This window comes from Mirounga leonina, unplaced genomic scaffold, assembly GCF_011800145.1.
Source record: "Mirounga leonina isolate KUSES-001 unplaced genomic scaffold, KU_Mleo_1.0 Mir_171, whole genome shotgun sequence".
NCBI lineage: Eukaryota > Metazoa > Chordata > Mammalia > Carnivora > Phocidae > Mirounga > Mirounga leonina.
Genome location: NW_023270436.1, coordinates 19,373,500 through 19,390,031, shown reverse-complemented (window position 1 = coordinate 19,390,031; position 16,532 = coordinate 19,373,500).

Genomic DNA, 16,532 nt, shown 5'->3' with positions numbered 1-16,532 from the left:
CAGGCCAGCTCCACGCTTGGCGGCAAGGAAACTGGTGTATGTAAGCATCTCCTGTTTCCCGGGTGCCCCTACCACACAGTACATGGTTGCTCATGTCAACTTCATCATGATCCTTCACCGTGACACATGATCGACTCCATCTGACAAATAAGCACCTGCGTCCTCGATAAGGTCACAACCTAGCTGAGGTCACTTAGCCAGGAAGTGACGGGACAGGGTAGATTCAAGACCAGGTCTGAGTCCAGAGCCAGAACCCATCCCGTCTCTGGAACTGGATGGCTGTCTCCATGCTGTGACTGGGTAGATGTCCCCTGGTGCTTCGATAGCCCCTCGTTACCAACAGGCCACAATGACTAGAAGTCCATCATCAGGGTCACCCTTTTGGTAAAGGCATTGGGCATCTAGAAGGTCATTACTTGCATGCAGGTATGTTATATGAAAGGAGTGCTACTGTTAAATTTTTAACCCATTGAATAACACAGGATTTACTCATTTCGTTTGCCAGCTGATTTACTCTCCCCTGCACAGAGAAAAGTCCTGAGATAATAAGACGTAGACCTTGCAAACTGAGATTATGATGGTGGGAAGTCTCTCTCTCTCTTTTTTAAGATTCCGCCCCCCCACCACCCAAGAAGAAATACCATGACGAGAAGAGCATGATGAGAAGAGCAGCTTGCAGATGAAAACTATCCCCCATTGCATTTTTTTTTAAAGATTTTATTTATTTATTTGAGAGAGAGAGAATGAGAGAGAGAGAACACCTGAGAGGGGATAGGGTCAGAGGACGAAGCAGACTCCCTGCCGAGCAGGAAGCCCGATGCGGGACTCGATCCAGGGACTCCAGGATCATGACCTGAGCCGAAGGCAGTCGCTCAACCAACTGAGCCACCCAGGCGCCCCCCCATTGCATTTTTGATACTCATATTACAGATGAGGAAACTAAGGCTCAGGGAGACAGTGACTTGCTCAAAATCATACACTTGGTCTACCTTTTGTCCAGGCTTATGCTCTGTTACCATAGGACACCTGTGTCCTCGATTCTGGTGTCAGGGTGGACTCCTTGCTACCCACGGCTGCCCAGGGGAAAAATCCTAGCATTGTGCAGAGATGTGTGCCCACAACTCTGTCTACATGTTGCCACTTGATAAATCAGCTCTTAGGCAATTAAAATTGTTTAGGAGACAAAGGTTACATCCTGTCCTCACCTCTTTCTGCTGGCTGAGAAGGGCAAGTTATTTAACCTCTCTGAACCTTATTTTCCTGTTCTGAGGAGAAGAGATAAGAATAACACTTACTGTGTGGGATGATTGACCCAAGTGGATAATAATATCCCTGTGGCATGAGGGGATGCAATAACCCTTATTTCATAGGGCTAGAAACAAGTTCCATGATCTGATGAACTAAAGCATTGAGCCCAGTTCAGACTGTAAGGAAAACACTCAGCTTCATTCTCAAATATTTGGTGTTGTGAGAGAGCAACATGTTAGGAGTCCTCAATTTTGATCCCTCTTCTGATGACTTGCTGGGTAATCCTAGGTAAGTCATCAGCCTCTCTAGGACTCTGTTTCCCTGTCTGTCCATCCACCTATCCATCCATCTATCTACCCATCCATCCATCCATCCATCCACTGACCCACGGCACTCATCCATCTTTCTACAAATACTGTTTGAGCATCTACTATTTATTGAGTAGATATTAGGTGCCAAACTCTTACTAGATGCGTTGGGTGCAGAAGACTCCATCCTTTGCTCTCTAGGGCTGAGAGTTTGGTGAAGTCTGGAAACATGAGTGCCAAATCCTTTCCAGGACTGATGTTCTCTGACAAGGGAGAGTGTAGCAGAACGGTTAAAGCAGGCTTTGAAACCTGACAGATCTGAATTTGAATTGTTTCTCTCCTGCTGGCAGCTGTGTAAGATTGAACAACTGACTTAACTTCTCTGAAACTGTTTCAATGAAGACCTGTGACTTAGATTAAATGAGACAATTATTAGAAAGCACTTAGGATAGTACACATAGCATACAGTAAACTCTCCATCCATCTGTCCATCCATTCATCCACCCATTCTAACAACAAATATTTTTAAAGCATTTTTTAAAAGATTTTATTTATTTATTTGAGAGAGAGAGTGAGAGAGCATGGGAGGGGGGAGGGTCAGAGGGAGAAGCAGACTCCTTGCTCAGCAGGAAGCCGGATGTGGGACTCGATCCTGGGATTCTGGGATCATGACCTGAGCCGAAGGCAGTCGCTTAACCAACTGAGCCACCCAGGCGCCCACAACAAGTATTTTTTTGAGCATCTACCATGTGCCAGACACTGTTCTAGGCACCAAAGATGCAGCAATTAACAAGATGAAGCTCTCTGGAGCTTACCTGATATAAGCTATATCTTATATCTTACCTGATATAAGCTATATTTATATCTTACCTGATATAAGCTATATTTACTGTCTATCAGTAAATTACTATTATTATCACCTATATATATAGGTGAGAGATGGACAGTAAATCCTTTAATAACTTAGAATTTCCAGAGCTCCAGGTCCTATGAGGAAGAAAAATGGGATGATTTGAGAGTAAAGGAGGCAAATTCTTTTTGAGCGATGGGGGATGGCCTCCCACGACTAGAAGGCATATAAGCAGAGAAGTGATTGGTAAGAAGGAGGTATCAGGCCAAGATCTGGGGAAGAGCATGGTCCAGGCAGAGGACACGGAAAGCACAGGCTCTGGGGCTGAAATAGGGTTTTTGCAATAAATGGTAGCCATTGTCAGGATGTTTCTCTGATGTTATTTCTCTGTCCACACAGATCACTGTGCACCAGGGCTTGATTTTGAGATCTCTAGGAAGTGTATACTCAGTCTTGTCTCTCTCCATTAACTACAATGTCAAGGGTTTCAGTTCTTATCCACACTTCTGCCCCACCCAGCACCACATTTCACCCCCAGGAACACTTGTTGTTAGGAAGGTCTTTGCTAGGGTGGAAGGGGGGTGAGGGGATATAACTTCCGTCTTGGAGTAAAAATGAAATACAAAAAGAGATATCTCGAAAGAGAGGGAGAGAGTTTGAAACAACAAAACAGCAATAGTAGTAGCCCAGGAGACAAATCCATCCTGGGTCTTTGAAGGGCAGGCAGAGCATCTAACCAGCATCTCATCCGGTGTTCTCAACCAGGTCTTCCTAACTTTCCATGAGCCCATGCAGCCCCCCGTGTGGAGCGATGAGGTGGTCATATCACTCTGGCCAGATGCTAACAAGGGAATGGTCAGCTGTGACTAAGCCACCCTCATCCAGTGTGTCCACATTACCTAGAAAGAAGCAATTATGCCTCTTGGGTTTCTTGGAAATGCTCGATCGTCTATACCACCAGCAGAGATTCGACAGGGAGACAATGCCTTTATTTCAAACTGAAAGTTTACAGAATACCAAGTGAGCCTGCAAAATGGATTTGCGTTCTCTAGAAGCTTGTCTGGCCAGATGAGAAGGAAAACCAGTGTACTTTGGAAACGTGAAGGAAGCTAAAAGAGAGGGACAAACATGTAGGATCTGATAAGACCCCACAGTCAAGTTCCTGCAAACCCAGCTGGGAGACTTCCCTGGGTTTATGCTTTTGGGCCTCAAAGGTGAGGGAAAAAAATCAATTAAAGATACTGTGTGTATTTATATACTCTGTTGGCATTATAAACTGTAACACGTACCTTTTTCAGACCTTGAAGAACAGCCTAATTCTGCAAAGAGGCACACACCTACGGACTCTTCTAAGACTTCCGTGTTTGGTGACCTGAGGAGCACCTGTGTCCTTGGGAATCAGCAGGTGTATTTGGCCTCAGACGTGCCTGAGTTTCCTCCTCAAGGTGTCACCTTCAAACGTCAGTTTTCTTGTCTGTATCAAGTGAGGGATATCAGGGATGATTTCCTAGGGTTTTTGTAATGGCAAGAGAGAAGATGCAGGGTCAGTGCTGAACTGAGTACCCATCCTGCAGTAGGCGCTCAATAAAAGGGAGTAATTATATTGTAGCATACAGACTGTAAGGGAGAAACACAGCCCAAATATCACACAAACAGCTTTTCTCTAGTAGGATTTCTTTTTTTTTTTTAAAGATTTTATTTTATTTATTTGACAGAGAGAGACAGCGAGAGAGGGAACACAAGCAGGGGGAGTGGGGGAGGGAGAAGCAGTCTTCCCGCGGAGCAGGGAGCCCGATGCGGGGCTCGATCCCAGGACCCCGGGATCATGACCTGAGCCGAAGGCAGACGCTTAGCGACTGAGCCACCCAGGCACCCCTCTAGTAGGATTTCTTAAGTGTCTTTATGTATGTCTAGACCCAGAAGAAAGTCCAGCTGGGGTTAAGGGTACAGAAGGAGTAAAACTCCTAAGCCCATCAGGGGACTAGGCCAATCTAACACATTTTCCATGTGATTCACCTCACTCAAAATGAACCTAGGGCGCACCGTTCTGTTTAATTGCAGACACATCCTCCAGCCCTTTGCCTTCCACGCCAACGTTACCACGCTCTTCCATATGCAGTACCGAAAAGGTCCCTGCTATCGGGCATCCTGCCTTTCTTCCCAGCTTCCTGCCCAAAGCCCAGCCTTTGTCCCCAGGAAGTCAGAGGAGGGTGGGGAGAGAAGACTAATGTCTGAGGCTCAGAGGGTCTGAGTTTTTCCATTACCCCACGCTCTTCTCCAGAAGGAAGCACCACCCAGCAGCAGCAAAAACAGAGGCCAAGAAATTTCCCCTTGGAGATCGCGGATGGGCTTGAGTTGAGGAGTACAAGGAACAGTGGGTGGGAGCTGGAGAGCCAGGAGGCCTCCTCACTAACCCTCGTGTGAGGTCTGTAGGTCCCTTGTCTTCTCTGATCCTTACTTCACCCACATGAAAAAGGAAAATGATTACAAAAAGTGATCTTACAAACCTTCCCAGTGCTTAAATTCGTTCATTCTGCAGTGTTAAAAAGACAACATTCAACTGAGTAAATTTTACGATTTAATTGGCTTTAGTAAGCATTTCCTGAATCAGGCAGCATCCCATCCAAGGAGTAGAAAGGAGCTCTGAGGAGTTGTATAAAAGATTTTATAGGAAGGAAGGCGTGGCGAGGAAGACATCAGCAAAAGACAAGAAAGGATTGTTCTTTCCCTGAGAGGGAATCTGCAGGGGGTGTTATCCTGCAGATGACCTCATCTTCCTTGGGGTGATACGGAGAGCCTCAGTGACAGATTACCTCCAGGGACTGCCCAGAAAGTTCCTGACTACATTTCTAGGGGAGGTGCCACCTGCAGCTAGGTTAGGTATTAAGCCCAGGGACTTGGCCTGAGTGACTCCAGCTTGGGCCTGTGGTTTTCTTTTTTTAAACAGTGGTTTCAGCTTCAACGCCCAAAAGATGCTAGGTTCGACCGGAGCTCTCCAGGTGAAAATCAAAGCTGATGTTTTAAAGCACCTGCTTAGAGTTTACCACTTGAGATCTCATTTAATGCGTATAGCCACCATAGGAGGTTGTATTATTATAACCCAAACTCCTACCTTAGCCTACAGGGTCCCTCAGATCCAGCCCCTCTTCCTCTCTGACCTCATGGTTCCCTCAGGAAGCTCCAGCTGCAAACATTTCTTTTTTAAAAAATTTAAATTCAATTAATTAACATATAGTGTATTATTAGTTTCAGAGGTAGAGGTCAGTGATTCATCAGTCTTAGGTAACACCCAGTGCTCATTCCATCATGTGCCCTCCTTAATGCCCATCACCGAGTTACCCCATCCCTCCACCCCTCCCCTCCAGCAACCCTCAGTTTGTTTCCTGTGAATAAGAGACTCTTACGGTTTGTCTCCCTCTCTGATTTCATTTTGTTTTATTTTTCCCTCCTTTCCCCTATGATCCTCTGCTTTGTTTCTTAAATTCCACATATGAGTGAGATGATATGGTAATTGTCTTTCCCTGATCGACGTATTACCCTCTAGTTCCATCCATGTCATTGCAAATGGCGAGATTTCATTTTTTTTTTGATGGCTGAGTAGTATTCCATTGTATATATATCCTAACCCAAATGTGCCTCTCAGGCTTCGGCTCTCGCTGTCCCGCTGCCTGGAAGCCTCTTCCTCCTGGTAGACTCATAGCTGGCTCTTTGTCATCCTTCTGTGGTCAGCTAGAATGGCACATCCTCAGGGAGCACTTCCCCAGTTTTAAATTCTCCTTAGCAAGTAGCACTACCTAAAACCATCTTTCTTATTTACTGATGTGTTTACAGGTGTATTATCTGTGTTCTCCCACTAGATTCTAAACTCCGTGAGTACAAGAACTTTTTAGCACAAAGCACATAGGGAGGTTTTCAACGAAGTCTCATTTAATACTGAATGAATGAATGAATGAATGAATGAACATCCACTTTGCAGGTGAGTTTTTTTTTTAAGTTCATTAGCTTTAATTAGTACAAAATTATAAATAGAATTTGGGCTAAAGTAGTAAATTAGTAAAAGTAGCAAGACTTGCTTATTTATACAATCTTGGCTCTGAATGCCTATTTCAGGTGATAAGGTCTTTCTATCTCCTGATGTAGGAAGGGTATCTTTCCTATTGGAGATTTATTTTCTGCTATCTGGAGATAAAGAGGGTCAGAGTGTTCTTCCTACACTGGCTGTTTCTTAAATAAGTTTAATTCAAAACAACAGGACAAAGTGGCATATTTTGGGGTGGCCTGTCCTGGGCCCCTAGAGTTCCCTAGAAACTTCCCTAGAGACTTCACATACTAAAGTCTGAGCTGGTCGATTGTTCTGTCTCATGGAACCAGTCTCTTAGTGTTGACAATAGGTCAGTTCTATTAAACCCCTTTCAGGAGGTAGTGATGCATGTTTGTTCCCAAAGTTAGGCTTATGGTTCAGTCAGGTATTAAGAGGCATTTTGAGAGAGATTCCAAATCCTGGAGAGATCAGGGAGGGGAAAAAGATAGATGTTTCAATTCTGCTTCCAAAGGTACAATTTATCAAATTGCTGTGAGTCATATTTTTTTTTTACAGGTAAGTCCAAACTTTATTTAAAACTACATCTTAAATTTAATGATACCAGGGCGCCTGGGTGGCTCAGTTGATTAAGCGACTGCCTTCGGCTCGGGTCATGATCCTGGAGTCCCAGGATCGAGTCCCTCATCGGGCTCCCTGCTTGGCAGGGAGTCTGCTTCTCCCTCTGACCCTCCTCCCTCTCATGCTCTCTGTCTCTCATTCTCTCTCTCTCTCAAATAAATAAATAAAATCTTAAAAAAAAAAAATTAATGGTACTGAACGTCACAAGGGGAAGAAAAAATAAATGAAGACAAAAAAAAAGAAAAAAAAAAAGGAAAGAAAGAAGAAAAACAAACAACCCCACAGTGTATCAAGGCTTCAATCTGTCCAGAATTCAGTTTCTGATGTTTTAAACTGCCAGGGGCAGAAATTAGCACACCTATCAAGAATGCAGTGTCCAACTGATTTACATTTTTATACAGATCGAAACAGATGTTTATTTAGTGCCATGTTCATCCATGCATTGACTATGTAAAGTGAGTTAGATGAGCCTCTGAAGACATCTCCTACGCTTTGGGCTCCCACTGTTTCAGGTTCCTTTAGTGTCTGAGAATTCCCAGCTAATTCTTCAAACTGCATTTCACATGGTGTTTCACCAGATAAATGGTTTTTCTGTTCTTCTTTTACCATTTTCTTTCTTAGATCTGCCTCTGAATATATTGTCAGTTTAGGTGGTAAATCTTCAACTTTCACAAAGTCTTCTTCATCAGATTTTTGACTTATGTTACCAGATTCTGCTTCATAGTCATTCACTGACACCGGAGATTCAGTATCAGGACTTCCAGCCAGAGAGCTCTCAGGAGTTTCCTGAGCAGATTTAACTTCTTTGACTGTAAGCACCAAGGTTTCAATTTCAGCTAAAGGTAAAGGCAAAGGGTTAGGCTGTTTAGATGAATCAATGGTAGTGAGAGAGTCCTTCTGGACAGCGCTATTTAAAGGTTGCTCGTTTTCCAAGATATTGAGGTAACAGGGTTTCACAGGAGTGCTGTCTTGGTCATCTTTACTAGTAGTGGGTTCTTGTTCTGATGAGACATTTTTGCTTTCTCCTGATTTTTCAAAGTCATGTTGCAGAGTACCTGATCATCGTGTTCAGTTTCTTCTATAGCTTCGGTGTTAGCCTGAAGTGAAGTCTGGACGTCCACAAGTCCCTCTTCAAATTCTTCTATTTCTTCATCCTCATTCTCATCTTCTCCACTTCCATAACTAGTCAAAGCCTGAGTTTCAGCTCTGGACTAGTTAATAGACACTGGACATTTCTTCACTTTCTTCATCTTCCTCTTGTTCAGAAACATCCGATCTCACTTTTTTTTTTAAGATTATATAAGTATTTATTACAAAGAAACTGTCATTTCACATCTCTCAAAAATGGATCCTGTTTTTACATGTAGATTCAGCTTCTGAATGTACAAGAATGGTGATGTACTCAGTTCAACCATGCAAAGCTCATACGTGTGTCACTAAGTACTTTAAAAATAGAATGGCCTCTTTTGGACAAATCTGTTTAGAGTCAGGATTAGTAAAACAGTATGAAACTAATGAAATACCTTGATAGAAATTAGGAAGTGATCTGTACTGATGGTTCTGGGCATGTCAAGGGGCGAGGGACAAAAGGTACGGTCTTCCCTTAAAATCTGCCAGGAGATAAGAGACTCTGGAACAGGAGGTGGCGGGAGCCACTGGGGGTCCAGAGGAGGTGGGTCTGGTCAGTTGCTATCCATTTCAGGCTTAGAGCACCACAGAGGAACTTTCTGAGAGATCTTATTTTTTTATTTTTATTTTTTTTTAGGGTCCACCTCCACCACTCCATGGCTGATAGCCCCATGTGGCAGAACTGGGCTCAAACCTAGGACGGTCTGACCTCCAGTTCAAGTTTATAACCATTTAGCCACACCACCTCTCGGATCCAGGAACAGGTGATGCTTCCCAGCAGCGAGACTCTAAACCAGCGGGGGTTCCCAGCCAGAGACATGATCTAAGTGCCAATGTCTGAACGTCTGTGAGCATTTCGAGCCGTTTGGAGAAAAGGCAACATTAACAGCACCATTATGGCCTGCTGTTCTCCATCCCATCGCTGCCATCCCCACCTATTAAAATAATGGTATGAAAAATAAACAGCCTTTATGGACAATTTTATACAATGTGTGCATTGTTTGTTTCTCTCACCGTTACCATGGCAGTGATGTTCTCCTGATAACTTCTGAGTTTCTACATGATGGAAGGGAATGAAATAAAGTTGCTTGGGAGAAAATTGCCAAACAAAGGCTTTTCCTTCTCTGGGGGCCGCACCCCCCCCACCCCAGCGCTCTACTGCAGTTGCACCCTGAATTCTTACCCACAGAATAAAGGCTGCCTTGTAATCTACAAACTTCCATGGCTCCCCAGTGCCTGGCATGGGAAAGCCAGGGGTCTCCGCGGGGCTCTAAGTCCCCTGCTATGTGGCTCCTGCACTTTATCCTGTCACGTACACCTGGCTGTAGGGTTTAATCTTCCTCCTATGTCCCTCCCGCCCTTGATGTTTCACACCTCTATGCATTTGCTCATGCTGCTCCAGCTTACCAGGGCCACACATCTTCCTTCCACATCTCTGCCAGGCCGCTACTACTCATTTTTTCAAGTTGAAGTTTGGTGTGACAGCGCAACCCCCCTACTTTCCCTCCCATCCCCCAATCTGGGTGAGATCCCTTTCCTCCCTGCTCCCAGGGCCCCTTCAAGCCTGGCATTTCTCCATGGTACAGTTACCCAGACACCAAGCTATTCGAGGGCAGGCACAGTGCTTTACTCAGTGTCTAGCACTGTGCCAGGAACATAGTTGATGCTCTGCAACGTTTTGTTGACCCCAGTTAGGAAAAAAAAAATCAGATGATCTGAGAGGCTGCCTAAGGGTATGACGTCTAACTGTAGCTCATGTTTTGGGAATAAATGGAAGGGGGCTTACATCAAAACCCCAGGCCAAAGCAATGCTTCTCAACCTTGGCTACACCTTGGAATCACCTGGAAGGTTTTAGAAATGCCTGTGCTGCCAGGATGCAATCCAAGTTAATGATATCAGACTCTCTGGGAGTGAGCTCAGGCATATGTTTTCTTTGAAGTTCCCCAGGGGACCCCAGTGTGGAGGTGGGGCTGAGAGCCCCTGGCTCAAGGTTCCCACGCACAGCCCTAACCACACAATGTGTGGGACCAGGGTCTCTTGGGGGCTGAGGCCAAGGACTCAGAGCCGGGACTGAACTAAGATCCACTCACGATGTGTTCAGCAGGCGGCTAGGCCATTCTGTGTATCTCAACATAATTCTAACCTTAGCCTATCATGTCATCATCCTGAGACTGAGGTTCAGAGGATGGTGGGATTGGCTGTGTTTGCATGTCCAGTCAGGATTAGACCCCAGGTCTGCCTCTATCCAGAACCCATGCCCTTGAGCATTTGTCGAACATAGGTAAGTGGGGCAGCAGCTCAGAATGGGAGATGTGAGAAGCACCCTGCCCACCGGGACAAAAGTCACTGCACAGGAGTTCCATCTGTCTCAGGCTCAGCTTGTGGCATTTCCCTCCCTCTCGGTGCCCTGTTTCCTCCCCACACCCCCAAGTTCTTCCAGAGCAGTGACTGGGTGGCAGATGCAGTAGGACCAGCCAGCAGCTGAGTCGGGGAGGGGGGCTTGGGGATTGCAAACCACCCTGAGAAGCCAAAGCTTCAGCAGTTTCCAGGGCTTGAAAGGAGGAGGGGCTTTGCCAGTGGCCCCAGGGTGATGATTCAGGATGGGACGGTGAGTGCTGACACTGCCCACACCCTCCGATCTACCCTGGCATCCAAATACCTTCTCTGAACTTGTTTTCCAGCTGATGTTTACCGTGCACTTTTTAAGCGTGGGGTCCCATCCCCACAACAGCCCTATAACCAAGTCACCTGCAAAATGGAACTTGGGAACAAGAACAAGAGAACACACGATTATATTTTCCAGATTTTGCACAAATCTTAGTGAAGTCTTCCCTGACTAATGGGCTTAAAATTACAACCCCTCTTTATCCTGCCCCCCCTACACCGCATGCTCCCGACCTCCTGTCCTGCTTCATTTCTTCCCACAGCACTCCTGAGCATCTGAGTACTCTGTATTTTCATTTATGTGTTATTTACCTCTGCCTCCTCCGACTGGGATATCAGGCTCATGAGGGCAGGTATTTGGTCTGTTTCGTTCACTTTTGTATCCCTAGCACTTAGATATGCATTTGCCCATAATTGATACAGTACCTTTGTTGAATGAATAAGTCCACATTTTACTTAAAACCTTTTGGTTGACAGGCTTTGTCAATATTGGATGGAATTCATGACTGTGTATTACTTAGGGCTCTTTGATGAAAAGGGGCTGATGCTGGCTAAATTTAGCCAGGAAAATGTGGGAGGGCTTTGTTAGAAGGACAGGAGTATCTCACAGACTCATCATTACCACAGACTCATCACAGACCAAAGAAGAGCTGAAAAAGCAATTCTGAGGACAGGACCACAGGAGCTCTGAGGATCTGGGAAGCAGGGAGCATCCCCCATCCCTTGAAGAGGCTGCACTTGGTATGAATCACTACCTACGTTAGATCACGTGGCCACCTCTTGGGCAGAGGAGGGGAAAGCCTTATGGTTGACAAGCCCATCCAGTAAATGGTTCTCAATACAAAACTACAGCTCTGATACCAAAATAAAGATGAGTGTGGATTCTGGCTGGGGGAAAACAACAGATGTTCATGATAGTTGACATATCAATTCCACTGGGCGCCCCAGTATGTGTAGGGGGCTATGTGACTGTGAGTGAACCATGTGAGGACCCTGATGTTTTGGGATTTCTGTGTTTCTCCTCCAGCCATCTGAGCCATCTGAACAGTGAAGGACCAGATGCACGTTGCATTGAGGGGCATGAGCACCACGGCAAATCTCTGAACTCAGAAGTTCCAATTCCCCTCCAGTCTACCAAAATCTCTTCTGGAAGAAAGTTCATCCGTTGGGAATGGCTGATAGCCAACGAGCCCAAGGGGCACAAACTAAAAAGCAGACTTGATTGCAGAGAGCAATCACTGTAGCAATCAGCACAGGTTAAGTTATGCTGCTGTAACAAAGAGCCTTCAAAACCTCAACAGCTTCATGCAACAACTGTTTATTCTTCACTCATAAAAGTCCTGTGCAGTTTCAGCTGCTCTCTAGGACAGCTGTTCTCCCTGCAGTGGCTTGATGATCTAGGCCACTTCCATCGTGCAGTTTTGCTAACTCTGCATGTGGTTTCCTGGTAAACAGAAGTGACATATTTCTGCTCACAGTCTGTTGGTCAGAAGGAGTCACGTGGCCTCACTCTAACTGCAGAGGAGGCTGGGAAATGCTGGTGAACACATGGGATATGTGATGAGCTCCACTGTCTCTTTTACACACAGAGATGGCAGAAACACTTTTCAGCAATTAAGGTCATGACAGTGGGACATAGCCTTGTAGGAGGCAGCACAAAAAATCCTCTGAGTGAAGGCTGGTGATTAGAAGCATGAAGATCCTTCATTTTATATTCTATACATACCTGAGATATGTTACCATGCAAGCAATCTGTCCAAGGGCCAGGACTTGTTATTAGAGATGGAGAATTAACATTACTCAAGTGACTAGCTCCATGTGAGGCATGATCCACATCCTTTATCCATCCCCAACATCCCCTTGAAAATGGTGTTCATTTTACAAATAAGGAAACAAACAGAAGAATATAATGACTTGTCTGAGGTTGCATATCTTATGAGTGGCACAGTTTGGAGGGCTACCAGAATCCAAAATCATGGTGCTTTCACTATACCAGGAAGCTCTCCAGAGCCATGGAAGGCATTGTAAGTCTTCTCTTCATTGAATGATAATGGTAATGATGATGTTAATGGCAGTAAAGATGATGGTGATGATGATGGTAATGATGGTGGTGATCATGATGATGATGATGGTGGTGGTGAGGATGGTGATGGTGGTGATGGTAGCAACTCCTAATTACTGAAGAATTACTTCATGTTGAAAAATGTGTAATCTCTCTAATCCTCCCATCACCCTATGAGATAGGCTCTACCATTATCCCCATTTCACAGATGAGGAAACTGAGGCGCAGAGAGGCAAAACAAAATTGGTTCAATATTGCATACCTAGTAATCAGCAGAATTAAGGTGTGAGCTCAGTGTTGCCTAGTTTCAAAGTCTTCCCCCCTAGGTGGGGGGAAGACTTCCACCCCACCATACAGAAGAGAGCAATTCATTTCAATTGATGGTTTTGTTTGCATGCCTCCTATCACCAAGTTTGACTAATCATTTTTCTTTAAACCAGTCACTTCTTGTTTAGGCATTTCATAGATGGCTTCACTACTTGAATGTTTTTTTTAAAAAACAGCTCTTAAAAGGGAACGAGAATTGAATGGCCTGCCCCACCTAGGATCCAGAAAAGAAACATGAATGCCCCGATTACGTTCCCCATAAACATATACATCCCCACCTCTCTGTCCTTAACAAAAGACAGATGCTAATTAGAATTTTTACTAGCACTTACAGGCTCAGTTTTAATTATACCAGATCTATCTGAATTTCCTGTAGCCCTCTGATTAAGACGGGAGGAAAATCAATAAGCATACCAAAAAATTTGGATGTGTTATATGGCTAATTCCAATTTTATGTTATAATTATGTTTTAATGTGGGTCCTAATTACCATAATTAAGCTGCCTGTGACAGCGTTGGCTGGGACAGAAGCTGTTACTATTTCTAAGATGACTTGTCAAAGGCTTCCCCCAGATTTCGGGTGCATTTTGCCATTTGGCTAGTTTGGGGTATTATGGGGGGAGGGAACAGTGTGTGTGTGGGTGATAGTTCCTGGAAGCCCAACTGCCCAGAAAAGCCTTGGTTCTAAGGTTTCAGTTGGGCCAGGTGCCATGCCTGTCATTCATCCAGTATTTATTGAGCACTTACTATGTGCCAGGGCCTGCGATGGGCACTGGGAATACAGATGAGAGTTTCCATTCCACTGGGGTGTGTTAGTCATCAAGTAACTGATGACATAAGGGGGACATACAAAATAATATGACACTATTATATACATGTAACGTGATGGAGAAACCTGAGAGCCTTCCCTGAAGAAGCAAATTCTTAGCTGAGATGTTAGAGTCTCAGGAGTTAAGTAAGCAGGAGGTCATTAATAAGAGATCATTCCAGCCTAAGGAAACAGCATTTGCAGAGAGCTGGAACTGAAAAGTGGCCGATGTGGAGTGTGATGTAAAAGGGAGTGACTGGTGCAGGGTGACACTGGAACCCCATCAGGGACCAGAGCACGTGGGGTCTCATAGGCCCCTTCATGGTGCTCACTTCCAGCTCTAAGCCTCTGAGACTCTTCCCTCCCTCCCTCCTTCCTTCCTTCCTCTTTTAATTCCCTCTTTCTTTCCTTTTCCCTCCCATCTATATGAAAAGCATTTATTCAACACTGACAATGTACCAGGACATAGACTTCTAGCTCTTGACGCCATTCAATGATCATTCATGCATTCATCCATTCACCTGTTCAAGATGCATTTCTATACCAGAAACTCAAATGTTAGATTTGTTAGGGTCTACCTTGAACTCTATCCATTTATTGAATATTATTCATTCAGCAACCCCCTGCAAAGTCTTACTGTGCTTTTTTTTTTAAGATTTTATTTATTTATTTATTTATTTATTTTTTAAAGATTTTATTTATTTGACAGAGAGAGAGACAGTGAAAGAGGGAACACAAGCAGGGGGAGCTGGAGAGGGAGAAGCAGGCTTCCCGCCGAGGAGGGAGCCCGATGCGGGGCTCGATCCCAGGACCCCGGGGTTATGACCTGAGCCGAAGGCAGAAGCTTAACGACTGAGCCACCCAGGCACCCCTAAGATTTTATTTATTTATTTGAGAGAGAGAGAGAAAGCCCAAGCAGGGGGAGGGGTAGAGGGAGAGGGACAAGCAGACTCCCCGCTGAGTGCAGAGCCTGACGTGGGGCTTGACATGGTTTGACATGGGGTTTGATCCCAGGACGCTGAGATCATGACCTGAGCCAAAGTCAGATGCTTCACCAAATAAGCCACCCAGGTGCCCCAAGGCTTACTATGTTTTTTAAGCACATAGTATCCTATCCCTCTAGTTTGGTGTATTAAATATTTAGTCATTCATCCATTCAACAGCCATCCTAAGCATGGTGTCCCTCAGAAGCTGACCCTGAAGTAAGGGATTGAGTGTAAGTGGTTGATTTGGGAGGTGATCTTGGAAATATTAGTGATGGAGTGGAGAAATGAGAGAGGAGAAGGGAAGGATCCTTCACTACCTCCCCCAAAATATGTTCTCGAACAAATGACCACCATGGGCAACTGGGGATCTATCTCATTGGGGACCTCTGGAAGACCCACATCTCAGAGCTAGCCTACTGAAAGGGTGAAGGAGCTGGGGTATTTATACACCCGTGTCAATCAGTTCCTGTTTCCAGGGTTTCTGGAGGTCATGAGCAAAGTCCCTAGGACTTGTGCCCTACTCTGCTTGCACATGGTAGGGAAAGCACAGAGATGCAGATGCTAACAGTTGGGGGCTGGCACAATATGGTGTTGAGGGCTGAAGGGATATGGGGAAGGGGAGGTTACCAAGTGCATCTATCATAACAGCGTTTAAAATGCCTACTATGTGCCGGGAATCTGATTTCATTTAGTGACATACTTTTGACACACAAGTATAGAATGTCCACCACTATCTGCCTTGTGCATAAGATCCCAACTCATACTCCTTATATTATCCTCTCCCTCATGGCTCTGTTCATTTATCAAACTTGTACTGGGCTCCTCGTATGTGCTTAGGATTTCAGCCTTAATCTCAGGCTCTAGGAAGCAAGACAGGTCCTACAGGGACTGTAAGAGGAGGCTGGATAGATAGCAGCCAGGGCAGGAGTGGTCTTCTGAAATCTGAGCTGTTATGGGGCGGGCCAGCCATGGTCACTCTGGCTTCTGTCCATGGCCTATGGGAGGCTACACAGCAGCTAAGTAAGTAGCCAGATGTCAGAGAGACCCCTCCTAGAGCCTGATGTAGTTCCTGCAGGAGCAGGGGAGGACTGCCCTGGCTAGCTGGGATTAACTCTTTGCTGCCTGAGAAAAAGCAATGGGGAGTTTGTAGGTCAGCTGCATAGGATATTTAACCACAGCCCTGTGGTTCCCAAGCTTCAATGTTCCTTGAGAGACGCCTGCGACACCTGTTAAATATGCAGATTCCTTGTGGTTCAATGGGCCTGAGGTGAGGTCTGGGGATGTGTACTGTAACTAGCAAACAAGTGATTCTGAAGAATGGATGGCCCACAGGACATACCAAGGGAAACACTGCTTTGGCCTTATATGGATGGGACATCCAAAATCCAGCGAGAGCCCAAGTTTCAGTAACCTGTAGGATCAAGACCCAAGGCCTCCACCCCAAAGGCCAGAGCTTCCCTCCACCAGGACAGATGAGTCTTCCCAAGCTCC